Raw genomic sequence first — 7897 nt, 5'->3', positions numbered from 1 at the left:
AGAGAGAGGGCCACATCTGAGCAACAAAGAGGTACTCAGGGAGAGACTCTTAGGCACCATTACGTACAACTTTAGACTCTCCTTTGTGGTAATGAGCCTCATAAGGGCAAGTCCCATGCTCGAGGGCTCAGCACATCAAACCGCCAGTCCCAATGTTTGTGACAACATCAATACCAGTCCAGGTGAGGATGTCCAACACATCCGCACCTTCCCCCAGATCCTTGGGGCTGGGGACGGGGAGGCTGTAAATATATTTTTTATTGTCTGCCCAAATTACTCTAGGATGTGTCACTATTTCACTCCAGCCTATACTAACCTACGGTATCTCACTTCCTATTCAAAGTTCCATGCAATTGTGGTGTCTGAACAAATCGACCGTAGAGTTGTACCATTTAGAAAATTTAGATCCTGTACCAAATAGATATCTATTCCCTTGGTTTCATATGAAAGTTGAAGTTTTAAAACACAATCAGTTTCAACCTTTATCCTTTAGCCTGGCTTGCCCTGGTCTTAACCAGACCTGCTTCATTCATATCACTAATTGAAGTTTGGGCTCTTTTTCAGCTTTTTTTTTTTTTTGACAGTGGCTGTATGCACTAATACTGACATTCATATCTGCCGAGCTCTAGCTCTGAGTTTCAGGTGTCTCAGAGATATGCATTGTTCCAGAGACCAATCAGGTTATACGCTAGGGGATCAGCATCTCAAAGTTTAGAGATAGGGCTTACAATTCAGCGATAGAGTTAACTGCTGTAAGAGCTTACAATCTAGGGACTATTACAATTATTATGTCCACGTTAGGCTATGTTCTAAGATTCAATTCTGAGTTTACACATTGTAGTTAGTCCATATTGGTGAGGCATCATCCCTCTCACCATGTTTTCTCCAACACTTTTACTCCTATATATATGTTTTCCTACAATTTTATAGAGTTATATTCACATACCATACATTTATCCACAGTGTACAATCAGTTGTTCATGGTATTATCATAAAGTTGTACATTTATCACCACAATCAGCACTTGAACATACTGATTACTACAAGAAAAATTGTTGTTTTTTTTTTTTTAGCAATAAGAAAAAATGATAAAAAGAAAAATAGCATGTCATACAATACAATATACTACTAAGGACAGCAAATAACACCACTACCAAGAATCCCATATTACTCCCCTATATCCCCCTCTCATATACATTTAGCATTGGCATATTGCCTTTGTTACATTTAATGGAGGTATCTTACAATGTTACTGTTGACCATAGACTCCAGTTTGCTTTGATTATGTTTTTTCCTGAATACCGTCCCTTTTTCAAATTTCTACATGGTTGACATTCATTTGCTTTCCCACATGCAAAAACATTTTTATATTTGTATATTTAGTAACAGTCATTGGCCACTCCAGTTTTTGCCACGTTATACAGTCCCAGTCTTTCTCATCTATCTTTACCTCTGGTGTCATACATTCTCCTATCCCACCTCTTTCAGCTTTACTCACAGACATCTTTGTTCAGTGTGCTTACAATACCATGCTACCATCACACAGTATTATGCTATCTATTTCTGGATCTATGCAATCAATCCTAAACATTCTGTAGTCCTTCAGCATCAAATGGCTGATCTCTGCCCTCTTTCTATCTCCTGGTCGCCTGTGTTGTCAGCTTTTAACTCCCAAAGTTTGTTCATTAATGTCTGTTCATATTAGCGAGACCATATAGAATCTGTCCTTTTGTTTCTGGCTAACTTCACTCAACATAATGTCCTCAAGGTTCATCCACATTATTACATGATCCATGTCTTTGTTCTGTCTTACAGCTGCATAATATTCCATTATGTGTATATACCACAGTTTGTTTATCCACTCGTCCTTTGATGGACATTTGGGCTGTTTCCATCTCTTGGCAATTGTGAATAATGCTGCAATAAACATTGGTTTACAAATGTCTGTTTGTGTCTTAAGTTTCAGTTCCTCTGAGTATATACCCAGCAATGGAATAGCTGGGTCATATGGCAAATCTATATTTAGCTTCCTGAGAAACCTCCATACTCTCTTCCAGAGTGGTTGCACCATTCTACATTCCCACCAACAATGAATAAGTGTGCCTCTTTCTCCACATCCTCTCCAGCACTTGTCATTTTCTGTTTTTTGGATAATGGCCATTCTGGTAGTTGTGAGATGATATCTCATTGTGGTTTTTATTTGCATTTCCTTAATAGCCAGTGAAGTTGAGCATTTTTTCATATGCTTTTGAGGTTGGCACGTTTTTTGCTTTCAGCACTTTAAATATGGCTTCCTACTGCCTTTTTACCTCCATGATTTCCAATGAGAAATTTGCATTTAATGTTACTGAGGTTCACTTGTATGTGGCACATTGTTTCTGTCTTGCAGCTTTCAAATTCTCTCTTTATCATTTGCAGTTTGGTAATAATATGTTGCGGTCTGGGTCTATTTGGGTTTTTACTGTTTGGAGTTCATTGCATGTCACGGATGTTATGGTTCATGTCTTTTGTTAAATTTGGGAAGTTTTCAGCCATTTTTTCTTCGAAAATATTCTCTCTGCCCTGTTCTCTCTTTCTTCTCCTTCTGGGACTCCTACAATGAGTATTTATGTATACTTGATGGTGTCCCATATGTTCCTCAGGCTCTGTTCATTTTTCTTCTTTCTTTCTTCTTTTTGCTCCTCAGAGTGAATGACTTCAATTGTCTTATCTTCAAGTTCTCTGAATCTTTCTTCTGCCAGCTCCAAACTGCTGTGGATCCTCTCTAGGGAATTTTTAATTTCTGTTACTGTGGTCTTAGCTCTGTTTGGTTCCTTTTCATATTTTCCATCTCTATATTGCTATTCTTTTTGTTTTCATCTATCATTTTCTTTATTTCCTTTAGTTCTTTGTCCATGGTTCCCTTTAGCTCTTTGGGCATATTTAAGGTCATTTTTAAAAAGTCTTTGTCTGGTATGTCCAAGGTCTGGTCCTTGTCATTGATGGTTTCTAATGCTTTGCTTAGAATTGTCTCATTACCTGGGTCGTCACTTCCTGTTTTGTTTTTTTTTAATATGTTTTGTAACCTTTTGTTCAAACCTGAACATTTTGATATTTTAATGTGTTGTCACTGGAATTTAGACTCTGAGGCATCTGTCTTCAACTTGTATCCAGTTAGTGTCATGCCAGAACTGAATGCCAAGAGCTAACAGCAACAACAAAAAAAAAAGGAAAAAAAAACCTCACCATCTTTCTCAGTCTTTGAAGATTGACTTGTGCAAGTGCTCTCCTTCATAGCTTATCCATACAATGAGTTTAGAGAATAGTTCCAGGCTAAAACCTAGAGGCCTCTCTGATCCTTTCTGCCCATGTGTCTTATCTTTGGCATGCAATGCACATGTGGCCCTAGTAATTCCCCTGTTCACATGGTTCTGAATGTCCCCTCCTCGCTAGGGAACAGTTTCATCATGGTCCAGGCACTACACTGTATGTCCCAGGAAGTATGACTTCACTGCTCTTCCACAGCGTCTGTAGGAGAGCTAGAGAGCCGCCTTCTACATGAGGGCAGGTTCTGGGGTGGCGAGTCCCTCAGGCCACCATCAGACAGAATGGGCCAGACATCCATGCTCCCAGTATGTGCACGGGTTACTCTGCCCTGGGAGTGTGGGCTGGCTCCACGCCCAGTCACTGATGGGTGGGGGACAGGCGAGTGAGGAGCCACGGGATCCTACCATTTTTATACTTTTAAGTATCCTTTTTGTTGATTCGGTGCTCACCCTGTTACTGCTATCCTCTTAACTGTTTTCTGGAGCTTTGAGAAAGATGTTTCTGCCTTTTCTTGCTAGTTGTTCTAAGCATCTGTGGGGGAACAGAGCCCTAAAGCCTCTCACTCCGCCATCTTGATTGAGACAGGACTTAACCATTTTTAAGCATATAATTCAGTGGAATGAATTACATATACAATGTTGTTCTATCCCATGGCCCACATCTGTTATCAAAACTTTTTCATCTCCCCAAACAGAAACTCTATACTCATTAAGCAATGACTCCCCTATCCTCTTCCCTCCCCCATCCCTGGTAACTTTTAATGTATTTTCTGTCTCTACAAATTTCCTTATTCCAGATATTTCCTATATGTGGAATCATACAATATTTGTCCTTTGTATCTGGCTTATTTCACTCAGCATAATGTTTTCAAGGTTCATCCATGCTGCAGCATGTATCAGAACTCCATTCCTTCTTACCACTGAAGAATGTAGGCTGGAATACTATTTTTTGATGTTGTTAGTAAAACATGCTTTGATGTATTAAGTATTTCATTAGTTTCCAATAGGTCACTCCTGCTTGGAGGATGTGTCTGCTCTAATTTATTGCCCAGCACACAATTAATAAGTTCATCTCTTTCAAAGTAGGTTTTGGAGTATATGGGTTAGATCAAAACATCAGTTAGAAAAAGCTAATATTTCTCAGGGCAAACACTGACTTCAGCTCTATGGTGCCTGCAGAAGGCTCTGCCTAAAACCTATGCATGGAATAGGCAGCAGTTCAGCAGCGTCGTTTACTGCGTGGATCCCAGGCTCCCTGTGCTCCGTGTTTGGATTCACCCTGCAACCACATTTCTTTAGCTGAACGTGTCCAGGAAGAGGTGACTCTGGGTACAGCAGTCTCCTGCCAGCCTTTGTCTTCCCCTCCACACTCATGGACCGAGGCTTGAGAGGACTTCGAGCGTCACATTCTATTATATTTGATGAGGAAATGCGAGGCGTCCTGATAGTTGGCAGGACAAAAGGACAGCTGTGCTGGGCTGCGTACAGATTAGGATATCTTTTGAGGCTGTCTTCCAATTTCCAATTAATTTTTAGGAGAGCTTTAATGATGTCACTAACAGCCCTCACTTAAACAATCATGGGAGCTCTGGCTAGGGGGAAAGAGTGGCAGACTACATTTGCATAACTATTTACCCTAATTAGAATGTCAAAAGTTGGTGGCAAAGACGCTGAGTTAGTCTGTGACTTAGGATCATTTTAATTTAGTTCAGTTTCCCATTATTACAACTGTCTTCCTCTTTGCCCCTTAGGTCGTCATTCCTTCTAAATGATTTGTAGCAAAACCAAAACCGAACATGGGACTAATGACTTGCTTCTAGACTGACTCCTGAAAAACTTGGAGGTGTCTTTTCTTAATCCAAACCATGATTTTAATTTCTATCCAAACTTCTAATCGCATGGACTTCAGCACTAGTAACCTAGACAGATACATAACTGAATCCAGAAACCCGCTCTTTATGTGTGCGTGTAAGGGCTTGTTCCACCAAAAAAAAATTAAATACTGACTTTGAATAGTCATTTTTATTTCTATGTTGGAATACAAGGATTGGTGTGTAATAACAATGAACGTAAAGTATACTCATTAATTGATAATATTATTTTTAATATAATGTGAAAAGCTACAGGACTTGAAACCATAAAGGGGGCTGAGAATAAACAGAACTTCAGGTCTCAGCCATAGAACCACCCTGACCCATTAGGGACATTTTACACATGCATCAGTGATTTCACGGTCTGGCTGGTGAGCTACTTATCCTGGTCCTAGTTAAATCAGGCATTCTCGGTTTTTCCGCCCTCATTCCCTTTTAGCAGCAGGAGGCCACCTATTTAATTAGTTGGGGGGTGAATGGTCTGTAATCTCCTGGGGGTTGCTTCAGCCCCAGGGTTGGACAGGAGGGTGGACCCGACACCGGGTGTGGCTGGCCTCTCCTCTGCAACATATGGGGACCCCGGGACGCCTTCAGCCTAAGTTCTAGCAGCAGGCATTAGTGGAGAGGACTTTCCTGCTGGGAACACACCCTGCAAAGCCAAGGGTGAGTGGCTTCACTAGTAGAGGTCAAGGGCAGTTCTTAGACCAAACAGCATCTGGTGAACTATGCTAACTAGAAATCGATGGCCCTCCCTTGGTGGGTTTTATTTTACGGTTATTTGCACAAATTTACAGCCCTAATGGGCAGGGCAGAGCTTACAGCATCTTCCCATGATTGTTCCAGTGAAGGCTGACATCTAAGCCCATTGATAGTGTGAACTGAAGAGTCTGTTTACAAAGGTTAGTAAACAGGTTACTGTAAGCCAAGCTAATGATGGAGTTAGCCACTACTTATCCAGAGCCTGGAGTATGTGTGATTCCCAAGAGCCTTACCACACTGTCTCCAGCCTGAGGGTTCCTCTCCATATGGCAATATTGGATCATTATGGAATATGGATCCACATGGCATTATGTCTTAGACTGACATAGATTTTATAGTGGTTAAGAGGTTATATTCTTCAGTAGGACAAATCCAGTTTCCACCACTCACACGCAGAAGGACCATAAGGCAATCTTCTTACCTCTCTGGGCCTCACTTTCTTTATCTGTAAAACAGTGATAATAATAATACCCATCTCACTGGGCTGTGACAGGATGAAATGAGATATGTTGGAGGGGCTTAGTATAGTGTATGGTACGGTACATTAATGTGCATTTAGTCTTGTGTATTGTTTTATGTTCCACATTGCTAAAGCAAATAGCATGCAATGACCTGGCTTAAACAATGGGAATTTATGTGGCTCACAGTTTTGAGGCTTGAAGTAGTCCATGTCAAGGCATTATCAAGATGATGCTTTCTTCCTGAAGACTGGCATTCTGGGGCTGGCTGCTGGTGATCCTTGGTCCTTGGCTCCTTTGTCAGACGGCAATGCACACGGCAGCCTCTCCTGGCCTCTCCCTTCCCTTCTGGATTCCACTGACCTTCAGTTTCTAGCTTCTGGTGGCTTTTCTCTGTCTGAATTTCATTCTGCTCATAAGGGACTCCTGTAATAGGATTACGATCCATCCTGATTGAGTTGGGCCACACCTTAACTGAAGAAACCTCATCAAAGGTCCTACTTACAATGGGTCCACACCCACAGGGATGGATTGATTTTCTGGGGTACATGGCTCCAAATCACCATGGGAATTAAAATGAGAAAGATAATAATGATAAATTCCTGCCAAATATACCAAAAGATAGGTGGGTTAAAAGAGGCAGGAACAGAAGGAGTGAATGAATAGTGTTGGTTCCAAAATCTTGAATTTTAATATTTGTACCATTCAACTTCCTAGTCTTAACATTGCGTGGGAATTCTTTAACTTGTCTTGCTCGTTTCTCCCTTGATTCTTACACATTAATCGCTCTTGTTTTTCAACAAAGAGATGAGAAGCCAACCATCATGGTATATTTTGAATTCATGCTATAAGCATGAGTTGTTGCTTTGGAAGCACTTCATGCCAATCCCTGGGTCCTTTCAGAGGTAGAAATCCAGGGAATCCAGTAAACATCATGGCAATGACTTCTGTCATGTTTCTCAGGTAGATCATACCCAGGAGAGATAGGTAATCAAAATCAAGTGATGACCTACATGGGGAAAAAAAAAACTTTTGTAGCTGGGAGTGGAGTTGCTTTCTTCAGGGCCAGACACTCTGTGTTGAGTGTAGACCTGCCTGGCCACGTGTAGCTCAAGGTTTCCTCCTCCAGCACAGGGCAGTTACATTGTCATGGACACCAAGGGAACAGGAGTGTGGTGCCCTGCTTCTGGGTGAGGAGGACAGCAGAGGAAGAGCCAGTTCTCCAGAGAAGTAGAGGGTAGTAGCTGTCAGGAGAGCTTTGCCTCAGCCAGAATCACGGCTTCTGTGAGATGCTTGACTACTTTTTTTCCTTTATCTATAGCCTCAGCTGGGTGTCCATCACTGGGACAGTAGGAGTGGGTTCTCCGTTCTCTGGTAGACACAAACTACAGTGTCTCCTGAATCATAACCATTCCCCCAGTGGCCATGTTGCTGCTCCCTGACCTGTTCCCTGGCCAAAGCTAGAGCCGCCTGACAAGCTGGCAAACCAAATTCTCTTCCTTAG

The sequence above is a fragment of the Choloepus didactylus genome, chromosome 15, assembly GCF_015220235.1.
Source record: "Choloepus didactylus isolate mChoDid1 chromosome 15, mChoDid1.pri, whole genome shotgun sequence".
NCBI classification, from domain to species: Eukaryota; Metazoa; Chordata; class Mammalia; order Pilosa; family Megalonychidae; genus Choloepus; species Choloepus didactylus.
Note: the sequence above shows the minus strand (reverse complement) of the source record.